The following is an 18,211-nucleotide window of genomic DNA, read 5'->3' on the forward strand; positions in this document are numbered from 1 at the left end:
AAGGTTTAAAAATTAGATATACATTTCAGGTACCAATGCCAGTAACTATACAATAGTTATAAAAAGTGCGTTCATTTAAACTGCTTTATTCATTCATTATTAATTTATTCATTCACTACTCATTTACTCATTACTCATTTATTCCTTACACCACAGTGTGATGAGAATAATATTAGGTTTGCATGGAAAATAGAGGGATTCTCTTAATTACAATTAAGTCTAATTCCTACTTGTCACTGTTTCTTCTTTTTCTTTACTGGCTAAAGCTTCATGTATTCACTTCAACATACACAGCATAAAAGACTTCTGATTACCATTTAGTTTAACTGAATCATATGTTTGTTGTATATAAATGGTTATACACTGTTTAAACTGCTTGATACCATGCTGATATAAAAATAGAAAACAACATTTTTCACAGAAATTTGGCTTAATTGTCTGGCTGACTTTTAAATTGCAGGCACCTTAATTATTTTTCATTATATATCAAGGCATAAAATTTATAACAAAGTTATTTAAAGTTGTTAAAAATCAAAGGCAGTAAAAAAGAATGAGGATTCTCTCAAAGCATTAAAAATTGCAGGATTTTAAATAGTATATTGAAAAAATAAAAAGCCCAGGAAAAACATTCATGGTATACAGATCCAGGTCAAACATCACCTAGATTGGGCATAAGTGAATTGCTGACTGAAGGAAGTTCTATTCAGAGCTCAGTACCTTTGGTAAACAGTTAAGATTGTGTGCAAAGTGGCCGACTTAGGAACCAAACTAAGCAACTCATTATCAGCTGACACCCACTTAAGGTACTCTGTGTTAAAGACGCCTTTAAAGTAACAGTTCATCTGTCGTGTTGATATGAAACTTCATAATAGGAAACAGCAATACAGATTAAACATGTTTCCCTCCTAAAATTCAATTCAAAATGGTTCCATCTAATATACTTTATTTATCCTCCCACAATAAGATGAGAAGCTCAGGTCTAAGAAGACAGAGGTTTATTTCCCAGAGAAAACAGTCTCAGTAAGAGGTAAATTTGTGGTGTCATACAAAAAATCTCTAAGAAACGCAAGTAATTATAAAAAGGCAAATCAGTATGTGTTCTAGTTATGGGGATATTCTGTAATGCTTCTCCCCGACCACTGCTTTATAACTTGGATTCTTCTGCTTGGCAACTCCTTCTGCAACTCAGCCTAACAGAGTAGTGTTTCAAATCCCAGCCTCCTTTCCCATACTTGACACCAAACTGGGAAAAGACATTTAGGGAGGAGCCAGAAGTCTCGATTCACAGCCTAAAAAATAACTAAATATGCAACTGTATATATATACATACTTAAATTTGGCCACACCATTCAAAAAGCTTTTCCAGAAATGTTTATTTGCAGTGTAGCCAGCATTTGGACAGAGAAAAACTGTGGTGTAGAATTTCTGAGTTCCTTTATTTTTGGTTCTGTTACTTATTTTTTTGTGATTATCTGGCATTTGATCTAACACCTAGAAGAAAGTCATTGCTTCACAACTCACTGTTATAAACTATTAATTTCATTTCAAATAATAGTGTATTTCACACTATGAAGGCAGCATTTCAGGGGTTCTCTGGGTGAGGCAAAAATACAAACTTTATATCTTAATAAATCTTGTACTGCAACTGAATAAACACTGAAAGACACTTTACAAGGACAGTGACCTTAAAAAATGTAATTGTTACATATTTTATCACAATTCAAGGTGACTGCAATTTTAAACCAATGTAACATTTTTGGTTCTATTTCTAATTTCATTTATTAAAATGAATGAAACATTTTTATTAACATTTTTATTCTCAATTTCAGATTATAGGCTAAGATCAGCTGACAAAGGGTACGTTTTCTGGTTTCTACAGCCACTTAGAAGGTGCTTGTCAGAGAGCACTAGAGTTCAGGAGTCAATGAGAAGTCATAGCACGAGTGAACAAGCCCCTTGTCAACCTTGTAAGACACAGTTTGCCCCCATCCTTGCAGAACTAGAGCTCCACTCACCTTCTTACTCTTAGATCTGAGTCCCACCTCCATCCACAGTCTTATCCCAACTTTACTCTCAACCTCGTTCATTATTACTCGGATCCCGTGATTACCCCAGATTTACCAAACCACCATGTCTCCTTTGCTTACACCACTCTGTGGTTGAACTTTTGACCTAGATGATGGGATGGAAATGTCCCCCTATAACTGAAGTTCCTCTTTGTGTCCATACATTACAGTACTCCTTTTAATACAAGTTTTTGTGAGGAAGATCATAGTTTTTTTCCATAGTGGAGTCCATTAAGAAAAATGTAAAACAGCACTGGAGACTAAATAACTCTATGAGAATCTATTATCAACATGGATTTCTCACTATAATGATCACAATAACTATAAGAAAAATTCTCCAAATTATATTTTCTATAATGTTCTGTGTGTGTGCCAGTTTTAAAAAAATAATGCCAACGAAACAAGTATTGACAGTTATGTCAACAATATTATAAGAATCTCTATAAAAACTTTTCCTGGGCTTCCCTGGTGGCGCAGTGGTTAAGAGTCCGCCTGCCAATGGAGGGGACACGGGTTCGTGCCCCGGTCTGGGAAGATCCCACATGCCGCGGAGTGGCTGGGCCCGTGAGCCATGGCCGCTGAGCCTGCGCGTCCGGAACCTGTGCTCCGCAACGGGAGAGGCCACAACAGTGAGAAGCCCGCGTACCGCAAAAAAAAAAACTTCTCCTGTAAATTTCTTATCTGTACCGGCCTCCATTCATTGTTTGTCTTGCATTTGTGGACCACTGCTTAGAATTTTAATGTTTCACGTTAAACACCTATTAGAATTCATTCTTTCAGAGTCATTCTAGAGGGAGCAAGCCCTTACACACTCCTTGAGCTTACTAACATCTTCTACTACAATTGAAAATAATTTATTCCAATTTTAAGGGACAGTCCAAGAAACAGAAAACAATTACATTGGTCTACTGAAAACTCCACATACAGTTCCAAACGCTCAGCTTCTGACATTTATTTCCCGTGGTTTAGTTTTTCCCATGTTTTTAGATATTATGTCAGTCTAATGCATAATACTTTTGTTTTATACAATGACTTTCTCTCAAGTATTTTTTCAAAATCTCTACATTCATGTCTAAAACATCTCTATGTAACCTGTCAGTGCTATTCCCCATTTCTTACGTGCTAAAGTATAAGGAAGATAAAAGGTTACACATCCATTAGTGATAGGATCTGATGAAGCCTAGACAGTTAAACTATGGGTTTAAACCTTTTTTACATTTCTGCACATTGAAAAATTGTTCACGAAAAATATATGTAAAGGGTCAATGAATATATTCCCATCAAAAGGTAATCTACTGAAAGTGTTTAACAAAGACAACTGATTGTTAGCCTAGTAGAACTAATTGACCATCCAAACATTTGTTATTGAACAATATTAAATAAATATTTACTGAATGCCACCATGTCCACGCACAGTGCTAAGCAGCAGAAGTAGTAAATTGTATCATTTACTAATTAACTGACCATCGATTAAATCTATTACTTTTACTCATTTATTACTATTTCAACTGATAAATAGAGAAAAGCTAAGGAAACAGATCAAGTAATGCTATGTAATTAAAAATAAAGAGATAATGTGCACTAGCATGTATTTGGAACATGTGTATGCAGCTCAAAAGCATTTAAAATATGAGCACCAAAGCAAAACAAAGACAGCTTAAGTATTCCTGTTTGGATTATAATAATGCCACACTTTCAAGATCATGAGACATTAATTTTAAAAATTATAGGACTAACATTTCTAAAATACAAGTTTGGAAAAGCACAGTATTCAACAGGAAAATAGAACTAAAGGGGAAATCTGAAGAAAAATTACTTTGGTTATTACACACACACTCAGAGAGGCATTAAATTGTAGAGGCATAAAATGACTCAGAAAGAATAAACCAACAAAAATATAATAAATTGAAAATAAATCTGCTCTTTAGAAGGTCCAAAATGACCACCATGTTGTCATGTCCAGTGGGACTTTCAAGTCCTCATCTTACTGGCTCCCTGAGCAGCATTCTACAGAGTTGACCACTCTCTGGTCTGAAAGCATTATCTTCTCTTGCCTTCCATTGGATCACATTCTTAGAGTTTTCCTCCCATTTCTCTGGCATCTCTTCATCAACCCCTGTGGCTGACTTCATCTCTTCTATCAAATTTCTACCTTTAACATCTTTAACACAACCTGGACCACCTTCTCTCATTATACTTTCCCCCTATATGATCAGCTCCATTTCCAGTTTTAAAAACCATTTGAATTCACTCAAATTTATTATTGAGTGCAGACCTCTTATTTGAGTTTCAGAGCTGATAACCATCTATTTGACATCACCACCAGAATATCTCACAGACCTCTCAAACTACACTCTTGATTTCTTTCCCACAGAAATCTACTTCTTTTCTTATCTTTTCTCTTAATAAATGACATCATCAGCCAAATGGTTGCTCAAACCAGGAATTTGAACAACCTCTTTTATTCCTTATTTTTCCATACTGTATGCCTCTCTCATCCAATCATCATCAGACTCTATTGATTCTACTTCTAAAATAGATCTCATATCTATCCATTTCTCTAACCCTATTCCAAGCTGCTTTCACTCTTACCCTCAAGATATTATTCATAAAGCAGCCAGAATTATCTTTTAAAAATATATATGGGATCATGTTACTACCCTGCTATCACTGCAATTACATAAAACACAAACACACAGCATGACCTCCCTCTAAGATTATATTTACTTCTTTATATTAAATGGATTTCCTTATTACCCATTAAGACTTCTGTGTGGTGTCCAGTTTCTCTTATTTACTCTAAAAATCACTGAGCATCTTTCTCCATTGTGGTTTTTCTTGTTTTGCCATAGTGATATCCACTACAGAAAGTATTCTGCAATTTTAAATAGATCCTTTCCTCCTTGCTTCTCATATTGCAGTTTAAAGAGAACTATGTAAAGGTTAGTCAATTCCTACCAAACGTGTTTTTCCAGGTCTCATGAAAGGTACTGCATCTCTGGCCAGGAATCCTTCACAGCTGTATCTCAACTTGGAGATTATTTAACACAACAATCACTTGCTACAAGAGGGCTTTAAAACTTAACACCTGCTTCCCTGAAGAACCTGTGACTCATTTATGCAGTGAGCTGCTATTACTGATGAGAAAGTATCACATTCTTACGATGAAAAACAGTGGTGGTAGGCTCAGAACCTCAGAACCATGATACAGGCTGTCAAATATTGTATATTATTATTAGTTAACATTTCATAATTTAATAATATTATTATATTATTTGATCCCATCTACATAACTATTTGCACAGTGGTTAATGGTGTGAACTCTGGAATTAGGCTTGGATATATATCCTAGCTCTTCCACTTCCTAGCTGTATGACCTTGGGCAACTACTTAAACACTCCGTGCCTCAGTTTTCTCATCTGTAAATGGGACATAATAATAGTAATGACCTTGTAGGTTGTTGTGAGAATGATCTCATTTAACAGTGAGCGTGAAGCTCAGAAATTCCAAATCATCAGCTCCATATTTCTCCTCTTCCAATTAAGACTTCTACTCTTGAAGCACTGCTACCTTCAGGCCGGTTTTAAGATTAACATGAACTGGTGAAATGGATTCATCTTTCAGACATATTTACATTTTCAAACAATATCCTTAACTAATTGGTGAAATTTCAGGCAGTGCTAAGTGATTTTTAAAAATACCTAGGCAAATTTAGGGAAGAACTGGTACATTTTCTCACATATAAACAAGGCTCTCCTGAGATTTTTCTCTGAGCTCAGTTCTCCTGAGAACCAGCTCTGTTACAGCTTTTCTCTGTCCTCTAAAAATGAACAAAGGCCAAATAATTTCTTTTAAAAATCAGGTGTTCTAGAGGTGTTCTACAGGTGGAGGTTGAGGGGTTGGGGCCCGCTTTTCAGACAGGCATTCGTATGTTAAAGAATTATCTGTGCATATATTTTTAACATATTCAAATTTCATTAATACTATATAAGAAATTTAACACCAGCCTCTGTGAAACACTCCTTTGAGGCAGAGGGAGAACACCACACACAAATATTACACATTAACCTAACAGCATTACGTTGGACAAGACAGGTTCTTGATTAAACCAAGCCTGACAAAGCAGCCACCTCAAGGTGATTCATTCCACTTTCAGGACATAAGTTTATCAGGTAGTTTGCATTACTTCATGACTATGATGTGAACATCACAAAGATTATTAAAGTGTCACATGCATTTACAGAAGTTCAGAATTTCCCCTAACATTGTATACGTACATAAACAGGTCCACAATGTGGAATACTGTACAGTACATTTATTTATATTTTAATGTAAGTCCATATGTGAATAACTGCTCACAGATTTTATTTTATTCAAGTGGCCAGATGGATTCAGGATAAATTTATGTCCCCAAATGATTTTGCTATGTTTTATCTAGCATTTTCACGTGGGTGGAGTGGAAGGCGGAGGGTCTTGCTGCATCGACTACTCCTGCCACATTGACTGTAGAACAACTTTGAAGATGTGGAAAGTGTCAATTTAAAATATTCAAACTATTGGTTTTGCCTCTTCCCTTACTCAGTGAGAAGTAGCTATAGCCATTCTCTACATAAATCATCAAAGCAAAAAGGCAAAGTTTGAACTGAATGCTTCAGAAGTAGTTCCTAGTGGATGAATTCTTTCAATCATTTCATATAGTGTAATTTTTAAAATTATAGCTTCTAGTTGCATGAAAAATAACTTTTAAAACTTGTGTTGAAAATTCAATTGGTTTTATATGGTCCTAAGTTGCTCTCTTAACTTAGAGCCCATCTGATCATTTATTTTATTTATTATTATTTTTTTTGACCACGCCTTGTGGCATGGTATCTTAGATCCCGGACCAGGGATTGAACCCGTGTCCCGTGCATTGGAAGTGCAGAGTCTTAACCACTGGACTGCCAGGGAAGTGCTGAGCCCACCTGATCATTTAAATAGGTTTCTGCATTTGGGTCATAATATATTTATGAGACATGATAACAGTTTAAGAAATTTACTATTTAAAAAAACCCTCTCACACATCTTTTCTAATGTAATTCTTTTTTGAATATAATAATAGACATACATTACATAATGAAATTTTGTGGTATTAAAAATTATATGTAACTTTCTATTCTCAAAATTAATTTGTTTCTGGTAAAAGAACTGGATAATTATATTGTGTGTTACTACCACAAATTTTTTGTAGTTTCTAGGCCTGATAAATCATTTTGTATTTGGGGGATTAGGAAGAATGACAATAACTTTAAGATCTGAAAATGTCTTGAGAATATACTGGTATAATTTCTGTCTATAAGTACAACTTTACATGAAGTCAATCAATTATACTTCTCTTCTAAATATTTGGAAAGATGCTTCCTAACCTCCTGTACTTCCAGGGTCATGGAAGTCTTAGAGACACAACCCTTTACATTTCATTCCATCCTTGGTCCTAGTAAATTGAAGAAAATGTATCGTGATTTGTATCTCTTATATATAATGCCACTTCACAGGTGTTATGGCTGAATTGTGTTCTCTCAAAATTCATGTGTCGAAGTCCCAACCCCTAGCATGTCAGCATGTGATTGCATTTGGAGATAAGGTATTTAAAGAAGTGATTAAGTTAAAATGAAGCTGTATGAAGCGTTCAAACCTAATCCAATGTGACTGGTGTTCTCATAAGAAGAAATTTGGGCACACAAACTGACACCAGGGATGTGTGTGCACCAAGAAAAAACCATGTGAACAGGCAGCAAGAGGGTGCCCTCTACAAGTCAAGGAGAAAGGACTTCCAGCCTCCAGAACTGCGAGAAAATAACGTCTGTTGTTTAAGCCATGCAGTCGGTAGTATTTTATTATGGCAGCCCTAGCTGCCTATCCTTTGGGATAGATTAAGTCCCCTATAATCTTTCTCTTTACAGTGCTTTCAAAAGCTTTCATTTTTTTCCCTAAAAGTTTAAGAAGTTTACTTAGCATATTTAGATCTATTCTAATTTTTTTTAAACACCCTGTACAATTTTGATTTCCCAATAAACCAGGTCTTTTTGTATCATAAAAGTTTAGCTGTAAAGTGAATTTCCATAAATCAAATGGTATTTTCTAATTACTTTTGCTGTTTTAACAGCTGGTGTTTCTATGCCAATGGTGGATATTATGTTTCCAGTTTAAAAAAAGGTAAATTATTTACATAGTCTCTTAAAAAAACACACGTGCCAGAAAAACCCCAGACTTTTCACTACATTTTTATATACATAAGACTAAGTTTCTTAAGTGCAGAAATTGTACTTTATTGATGATATTATTTGCATTCCCAGAGCCTACCACCATGATCGGGGCCTAGTTCACTGATTTGCTTCTAAGGACACTATTTTACCTAAATAAGTTCTGATAAAGGAGCTGTTCGTTACCAACAGGCATACTCAAATTCTCATTTCATTATTCTGCTAAAGAAAAGGGTTAAAATGAAAACTGCTCATACCAGCTTCTGTGGTGAATGTGAATGAATCATCTGACTACTATTATCGTGGATGTGGCTCTTGAAATTGATTTTTCTGCATTAGCATTCCAAAACATTACTTACAATTACATGTTTTTTGATATTTAAAAGGCTCTACCGAATGCAGTTCTAACTTACCCAATTCAGCAAAGTAAATGGATGCCCTGAACACATCTTTTATTACCTCCACTTATCAGGAAGCAAATCAAAAGTAAACATATGTTTCTTACTTTCATCATATGAAGTGTTCAGTACTAGAAGCCAAGCTAATTTTTTAAACACTGAATACATTAAAAATTAACTGTGTCATTTTCTACCTAATTAAATATAATAGAAATGTAAAATCTTGTATTTCTAGTTTGTCTTAATCCAATATCATCATTTAAACCTGTGATGCTGAATTCTTATACCCCTCAAATTGTTCATTTGCTTTCATGATCATCTCCTTCTCCTAGACATCATTAATGCCACATATCAAACTGAAGTGAGTTAAAGTTTATTTTGTGAATATTTTGAAAATTTTGTGATAGTTCTGAAAGAATATAGAAAACTGAAGTGTTGTTACTAAATTAGTGTTGGAATGCACTGATCCACCTAGCAGTTTTCAATTCCCATAAATTTAAGTATGTATTTATGATCCTAAACCTATGTCATTCACACACACACAGACACACACACACACGGACAAAGCAAATATATCTAATTATGTTCTTGAAATTATTTCAAAGATCAATTCTTATGCTAGGATTAAAACTTCGTTTCAGTGCACATTGGCATAGTTTTAAGATAAAAATAACTACTGATGCTGGTACCAACGCAGATTTACAAACTGATATGATAAATATTTCTTCTTTTCAGCTTCCAGTCCCCATGCCCTGGCCCCAGACTTCTTTATTGGTGTCTGGATTCTTTCACAACCCACTCATTGGCATTCCTGCCTCCAGTCCCTCCCTTTTAATCTATTCTGGACATTTTTGCCAGGTACATTTTCGTAGAATAGATTTATTATCAAGTCTCTTTCTAAGAAAAATAACAAACAAACCTTCAGCGAGTTGAGAGCACAAAATCTATTCCACCCATCTTGGAATTCAGGGCTTCAGACAAAAAGAACTTTCCAATGTCACTCCTACTTTTCAAACACATACAGCTTTAATCAAACTTTGCTACTCTATTCACTGCCCCCCACGCACCTTTTTGCTTCACATTTCTTATTTTCTTTCACGTGAGCCCATTATTAGGGTGGGGAATTCGTCTTCTTGTCCAAAGCCTCCTGTCTGCTGCGCCAGAGCTAAGTGCAACCCTGACTCTTCCTTTATCCTGGAGCTGGAAGCTATTGGATTCCTCATACCCTCAGCCTCTAGACCCTCAGCATCACTGACAGAGCTTCTAGTCTGACTCTGAATATTGCCACTTCTAGGCAGTTTCTCTTGTCACCTTGCCCCTCCCCACTTCCTTTCAAGTGGGTCCCAGTTTCATCACGTCTCTCTTTACAGCACACTTCAGACTGTGAGTCAGGACGCTAAGGAAGAGGGTCCTGCTCTATAGCATCTCCATCACCATCCAGTTCAACTTTCCTTCCTCCCAATCCTAGGCTTATGAATTCAAGGTCCCAGGGGCCTTGTAAATACAGAGCCTGTTACAGACACGAATGCGTGCTGGCCAGAATGCTCTCCTGCATCCCTGCTTATATACAGTGCCTGTCCTTCAAGATTCAGTTTCATCCCACCAGCTCTCTGAATCCCCTGGCCCATAGTGATGCCTTCCTACTCTGAAATCCCTTTATCTCGTTCGCTCTTTGGGTACTTATCATAGTCTACCTGCATTATTACTGAACTTTTCTTTTTCAACTGCCTACTGTACATCTTTAGTTGAAAGTTCTAGAGATATAAACCTCTCAAAATATCCCCAAATGCCTCATCCTCTGCCAAACTTGCTCCTAATTCTGTACTCCCTCTCTTAGCAAGTGACAGTACCATTCATTCACTCAGTCCCTCAGGCAGAAAACTGGGGTCATTTTTGACTTCTCCCTCTTCTTCACACCCCCATCCATATCTAATCGATCATCAAGTCCTAATTCACACCTTCTAAATATCTATGAAACTGATTCTTCTTCATCCCAAGTTCAAGGCCCCACAACCTCTCACTTCTGTTATATAAGACTCCTAATTTGTTGCTCTATCTTTAATCCAAGTACTTTTCAATCTATTTTTCATGAAGCCAGATGATCTTTTTTTTTTTTTTGCAGTACGCGGGCCACTCACTGTTGTGGCCTCTCCCGTTGCGGAGCGTGGCCCCTGCATCGGCAGGAGAACTCTCAACCATTGCGCCACCAGGGAAGCCCCAGATGATCTATTTAAATAGCAAGTTAGCCCATGTCACATTGCTATGCTTAAAAATTTTGCAGTGGTTTTCCTTCTCTTGGCCTAAAAGGCATGCCTCCTATCCTTCTTTCTCTCTTGCTTCTTCCTGCCTCTCACTCCCAGCTCTAGCAATACTGGATTGTGTGAGCTGCCATGCACCTTCCGGGCTACTACTTACCTCCCACATGTATTTGAAGGTGGGATACCTGGAATGCCTTCCTCCCTCCTTTTCTCTTTACCTAGACATTTTCTACTTATATGTTCAGGTATCTTCCAGGGAACAAGTTCTAATCTCCTGAGGAAGTAAATGCTCCTTCTCTGAGATTCCACAGTATCTGGAGTCTGTCTCTACTACACAGTATTAAAAGCTATGTCATAATTATGTTCATTCATTCATTCATTCATTCAAGTACTTATTGAATACCTATGACAGGAAACTTTTTGTGCCATGTAATAGACATTCAATAAATGATTTTTGCTAATGAATGAGTGAATATGTCCAACTGAACTTTAAGAGTAACACTGTTATATTTTATTTATTTGAATTTATTTCCATTCACCCTCATGCCCTTACTCTATGTCTAACATAGTATTTTATATGTAGTAATAGCTCAAAACACACTTTGTTTGATTTCTTTTTACATTTAGTCTTGACATTAAGATGTTTTTGAGAAAAAAATTATCATTGATTACAAAACTATGAAAATTTAAAAAATTATATGATCATACAGTATAAATAATGCACAATAACATTTGTAAACTCTGAAATCTTAAATGCTCATCATTCTGGTAAACTATTGGCAGAAAGCTTGCTTCCTCCAAAAGATGAATTTTGGAGTCACAGCATCTGAAGGTTACAGAGTAATCATATGCAACAAAGAATCAAATACAAAAGTGGAATATAGGAGCATTTTGGTAACATTGAAAAAAGAAAACTCTCATAATATTGATGTTTTCTATGGGAATTTACTCTAAGCAGTCTGGAAAATATTGCAGCTACTGTGAGAAAGACCATTTAAAGATCCTCACAGGGTCTAGGCACTATGCCTACACTACCTAATGGTTAAGAGTCTAGTTTGAGGGATTCTGGATTCTTCCAGATTTTACCCCACCACGTTCATAATGAAAAAATAACCTTCCAGATGATAGATTTGGAAACATTTTCTGTAATATCTCAAACCAAAGAATGAATTAATATCAGAAACTGTTGAAAACCAAAATGATGAAGATAGCAGTCCCCACCAAAAAAAAAATGAGCAAGTTAGAAACAGGCAATTCACATAAGAGCAAACAAAAAGATTGATGGGTATTTCTAACTTATTAGTTATTAGAGAAAAGCAAGTTAATACAACAATGAGAAATCACTCATTGCTAATATCACTCATGCTAATTATCCCTCATATGATCAGAAATACTTGTATTAGATATTAAAAATTAGGAAGTAATGCCAATTGCTGGCATGGATGCTGGGATATAGAGACTCTTACGCACTGCTGTTTGGATAGTAGACTAGAGCAGGAGATCTGGTGAAAGGCTGACAGAACTTGGCCAAATTAATTAAACACACACTGAACAGCTCGATAAATCTAGTTCTGGGTATATATAGATATATGTAAAAGAAATTCTCACCCAGGCTCATAGGGAGACATAAATGAGGATATTCATCTCAGTGTTATTTGTGGTGGCAGGAGTTGGAGTCTATCTGGATGTCCAGCATTGGAAGAACAGAGAGGAAAAATGTGGTAAATGCATACCATGGAGCATACTACACAGCAGTTAGAAATATAGGAATAAATGTACACACAGATGCTCTGAAAACAAAATGCTCAATAAGAAAAATAAAAAGGGAATGTAACTTTAAAATGCACAAACACATATATGTATACATAAAACAATAATGCACATTTTATAAGAGCACATAGATATACTGAAGGTACACATTAAACATATTAAAATAACCATCTTAACAGATGGAGGGAGGAAAATAGGGATTAAAGGGGATTCAGTAAAGAGGGAGACAGAAGCAGAGAGAAAGGAAGAGAGAGATGGAGAGAGAAACTCTTCTCTCAGTGTGGACCTGTGTGACCCCTCTTCACCCTGTTTCCCTAAGTGTTTCCTTGTGCTAACTCCTTTCAACCACTCCACAGTGTGATTATAGGTTAAATGTCTCTACAGCCAGGTCTTAATTCACATGATGATGGGTACCATGTGTCTGTCTCATTCACTGCTGTATCCTCAGTACCTGGTACTATGCTTGCACACAGTAGGTATTCAAGGAATATTTGTTGAAGGAATGAATGAATGCACAATTTTACATTGGCTGACCCATGCTAACAGAAAGAAAACGAAAAGCTGAACTTAAGATCTTGAAAAAAAATTTCACATGGATCTTTTCAGTGTAAATTCCAGGTTTCATCTCAAGAAAGGTAAGTTCTTAGGTTTCATTCAAGTGAAGCAGATAGAGCAGCAATTCTGTTTTCAATGATACTCACATGTGGCACTGGTTGAACCCCTTTTGTATTAGGTTCTACATTTAAAATGGAGAGAATAAAGATTTTTATCTTCAGCTTTTTTTTGTTAGCAAGATAAAGAGATACTACTGTTCAAATGGCAAGAAATGCTTTTCTCTTTTAAAATTTAAAGTGTGCATATTCTAATTTTCCTATCGAAATAGGATTATTATGCTCTCTTATATTGGAATGTCTGAGTCACAAAAGCTCTCAGTGAGTTTTCCTTCAGCATGTAATGTAACATTACAACATGATTCAGAATAGCATTTGACCTACAGTTTCACAAAGTATGCATTTACAACGTATTTCACTTAGAACCAAATTATGTACTGCCAAAGAGATATATACAGTATGGAACAAATGACCCTATCTATTCTTTCAGTGCAGATACTGTTGATCCTTGATTTTTCCACCAGAATTCATAAATGCCCATTCACTACTGCCTGCAATTGAAAGAACCCTTACCTATGAATAAACTTCCCAAACGAAGGATCTTTTAATTGCTTTAGCATCCTAGCTTCTCTTTTACAGTAAAACTACATTTTTTTGTTCATACATATTACAGTGAAAATTTTCATTAGACTTAATTCTTCTGGGAATGAACATTTTTCTAGGATAACTGCTCTTCTTGGGAAATGAACTTATTTTTCAGGACATAAGATAATTTACTTAAATAGAATTCTGCCATAGGGCTCTGCTGATCAGCTCTAAACTAACAAGTCTGCATTGTACCATTTGATTGCTTACTATTAACAGATTAGAAATAGTCAAATATTTTAGGGTTAAATACTAATTAATGCAAGATAATTTGCACTTAGACAATAGTTTCTTTGGAACTGCTAAAGCTTCTAAATAATCTCTTCTGGCTTTTAATCATGTGTTACTTTCAATACATTTCCTTCCAAACCTCTTTCTATATTGGTCTTGAGCTCAATTATTTCTTGGAAAAGCACAGAAGTCACTCTAGTATGCATAGTGCCTCACTTTACTAAATCAGATCTTTACTGATTTGAAAAACCAGGGTCCTGAGACACACACACACACACACACACATATATATAATAGGTAATTAGAAGTTTATTTCACCACAAAATACCTATTAGGTAGAGTGTGCTGATTCATAAAAATGGAAATTTACAAACAGCTATATTCTTTGCAGGAGCCTATTCATTTCCTAGAAGCCATGGCACAATCTTTACAAAAATAAGGCTTGAAATGATAGGCTTGATTCTCACTGTCTTGAGAAGCCCACCATAAATCCCACAGGAATACAGACTACGTTTCACTTCACAGATTAATTTTTTTTTAGTAGCCAATAATGAAAATTAGATCCTGCTAATAGAGAGACTCCAAAAAAGCAGAACACTTTAGGTAACGAACTCTTTGTCTCTTCTGGTTTTTAGAAATGATCACTAAGAACTGACTGGATATTTTTGCTTGATTCTATGTATTACCAAATTTCCCTACTCTTTCCCACCCCAGAAAAGAAGGAGATTAAAACACACTCACAAACAGAAAAGAGAAAGATTAAATGTAACATTCCTCAAATGTTTGAGAAAACATTAAAAGCACAGGCTTTTAAAATAGTTGCAACCCCTCTACAACAACGCAAAACCTGACAGCAGTTAACTGCATCTTTCTTATTTTTGATGGTTTGAAATTATCTGTGAAATGGTAGTGCTGTTAACTAGTTTTCCCAAAAGTCAGGGTGCTCTTAGGCTGCCAAAATAGATGAATACTTTCAAATCTATAGGAAAGGAGGTGACAGTCCATTTTGCGTCGATGTAGTTAGTCACTGCACACTCAGAACCTTACTCACTTTTCAGTGCCAAACTTAAGGAGAAATACAGGCAAACTTGAATACATTTGGAAGAGTAGAATAAAAGCATTTGGAGACTTGGATAGTAAAGACAAAAAGGGTAAATACTAAAAAGGAAACTCAGGCAGGACATCAGAACTGTCTTTGAAAATATGGAAAAATGTCATATGAGTTACACGAGTCCAACAAGTAGAACTAGACCAATGATTGGAAGTCATACCAAGTTAGATACAAATCATAATCAAAGCTCTTGGAAAGACGAAGTAAGTATCCTTATCTTTAAGTAGTGAGTTCCCTGTCACTGGAGGTGGTTAGCATAGGACAATGACCCTGGAAGGTGATATGACAAGATTCAAGCAACAAATGGGTAGTTGGATTAGATGGTCCCTTCCAGTTCTGGCATTCTATGATCTCTGAAGCAAAGTGATGAATGAGTTTTTATTTGTCTTCAGAGATTCATATTAAAATTGGCTTGTTTCATAAGTTAATAATGAATAAAAATATACCACCTGAAATTATAATTTTGCAGCCATTATTCAGCATTAATTGCATATATATATTATACATATATATATATATTTGAAACATATATACATGTGGAGCATATATTTCTTGCTTTCCATATTGACATTTAGCCAGGACTTTCCAGAGTTTATGCTAGATATCAAATAATGCTACTATTTCATTCTTTTGGACCTCTAGAGAAACAATAGGTTCAGTTCAACAGTAAGAGGGTATCAGAGGTAAAGGGAGCACCTAAGAGGGTGCACAGTTCTGTGCCATCCCCAGGTCTGGAAGATGGACCAATGACCTCGCGACAAAAGCCTAACGATTTGTCCTCCATCAGAGACCTAAGCATGTACCTTCTGGAATGTTTCTTTATGCCAAGAGCTTTATAAGTCTTAAGGAGATAGAAGATATTCTTTTCCAGTTCCTTCTCATTTCTTCTTTTGGAAACACACTGGAGGCTTCCTTTTCTTTCTCTGATTTTCATAGAAACAGCTATACTGTAGGATAACTTATGGAAAATTCTGGCTATTTACTGGTCTTAAAATAACTATTAAGAAGTTGACTCACAATTTATTTTTTAAAACACAAAAATATAATTTTATTTATAAAGCAATTAAAGTTAAGGAAGATTGAGCAACTTGTGGACATGGGCAAACCAATAGAGGAATACTTAGGAAAGCTCAATATTTGTAATTCTCAAGACTAGTCATGCTCACTAGCAGTGCTATACAACTGCTATTTTTATTTCTTTTAAGAATATAAAAGAATGTATAATTTTTTTTTTTTTTTTCGGTACGCGGGCCTCTCACTGTTGTGGCCTCTCCCGTTGCGGAGCACAGGCTCCGGATGCACAGGCTCAGCGGCCATGGCTCACGGGCCCAGACGCTCCGCGGCATGTGGGATCTTCCCAGACCGGGGCACGAACCCGCGTCCCCTGCATCGGCAGGCGGACTCTCAACCACTGCGCCACCAGGGAAGCCCAAGAATGTATAATTTTTAAATATGATTGGTTTATTGTAGAAAACCTGGAAAATACTGAAAAGTCTAATGAAAAAAATAAACTTTATACTTCCACTACCTGAATGAAGGAAACTATATTTTGGTGTATTTATTATCTGTAATTAAATTTAATTAAAACTGAATCATACCCTATAATTTTGTGTCCTTTTAAAAAATTTACTCATTGTGAGTCTTTTCCCATGCAAACATTGCAAATGCTCATTTGGATACCACAGTTCTCCACAATATCCACTAAAATGTTAATTATTTCACACCTCTCAGATGGGGCACACATTATATCTGACTTATTTGATAGATTTTGAGTGTTTCATGCATAGGAAATATATAAATTTTATTTATATTTGACTATCTAGGAGTTCTATAATGCCTCGCACATAATGGACACTAGATATGTTTATTATTTACTCTTTGTGAATTGAATACAAGATTATCCTGAAGTGAATACTGGGAATCTTGAGGAGTTTTTAGTTCAGGATAGCTCTAGGTAAAAAATTAGATAGATCAACTATATACTTTGATGATTTTATATATACACACAGACATATACCCTCTCTATTTAAACAACTCAAAGTCCTACTTCTTTCATAAAACCTTACGGTACCCAAGCTGAACTCCCCTTTCTGTAACTTTCATTACCAGCCAGTAAGCACTGTTCTATTGAACAGATGTGTTAGGCTCCATCAATTCCCATCTTATAAACTATCATTTTTTGATGACTCTTAGATTTCCTATTCTGTCTATGCAGCCCAACCCAATCCCCCAATTGGTGTATCAGCTGCCTCCTAGCTTTTTCCATAGGAATGTCAAAACTCATCATTCCTAAGATGGAAATAGTATTTCTCTCCTTGCCTTCATTCATTTCTTGATAAATGCTTCTACCATCACTATGGACTAAATTGTGTCCCTCTCTTAGATTCATATGTTGCAGCACCAACCCTCCAATGTGAAGGTATTTTGAGATGGGGACTTTGAGAGGTAATTAGGTTTAGATGAGAGTGGGGCCCTCATGATGGAATTAGTGCCCTCATAAGAAGAGACACCAGAAAGCTTGCTTTCTCTCTCTCTCCCAGGCATTAGAGGACATAGTGAGAAGGTAGCTGTCTGCAAGCCAGGAAGTGAGCCCTCACTGGAGAACCAAATTAGCTGGCACCTTGATCTTGGACTTCTCAGCCTCCAGAACTGTGAGAAACAAAGTCCTCTTGTTTAAGCCACCCAGTCTATGGTATTCTGTTATAGCAGCCTGAGCAAACTACAATAGCTACTAAATCAATCATATATCTCAAGTATGGAAAACTTTCTAGATTCCCTCTCACATTCATTTATCACATCTAATGTCTGTAGTTTAGTCAACATTATTGTACCGATTTAGATTTCCTGGTTTTGATATTATACTATATCTATTGAAGATATTA

At 35.9% G+C, this 18,211-nt stretch overlaps 1 protein-coding gene across 28 annotated transcripts in view; it reads right to left on the bottom strand.

Moving 5' to 3' along the window:
* Nucleotides 1–18,211, bottom strand: part of RIMS2 (regulating synaptic membrane exocytosis 2) — a gene marked incomplete at its 5' end in the record, with an annotated part of 569,746 nt that overhangs the window by 30,665 nt on the left and 520,870 nt on the right. The gene's annotated exons all lie outside the window — the stretch shown is intronic.

The sequence above is a fragment of the Grampus griseus genome, assembly GCF_964374135.1.
Source record: "Grampus griseus genome assembly, chromosome: 17".
NCBI classification, from domain to species: domain Eukaryota; kingdom Metazoa; phylum Chordata; class Mammalia; order Artiodactyla; family Delphinidae; genus Grampus; species Grampus griseus.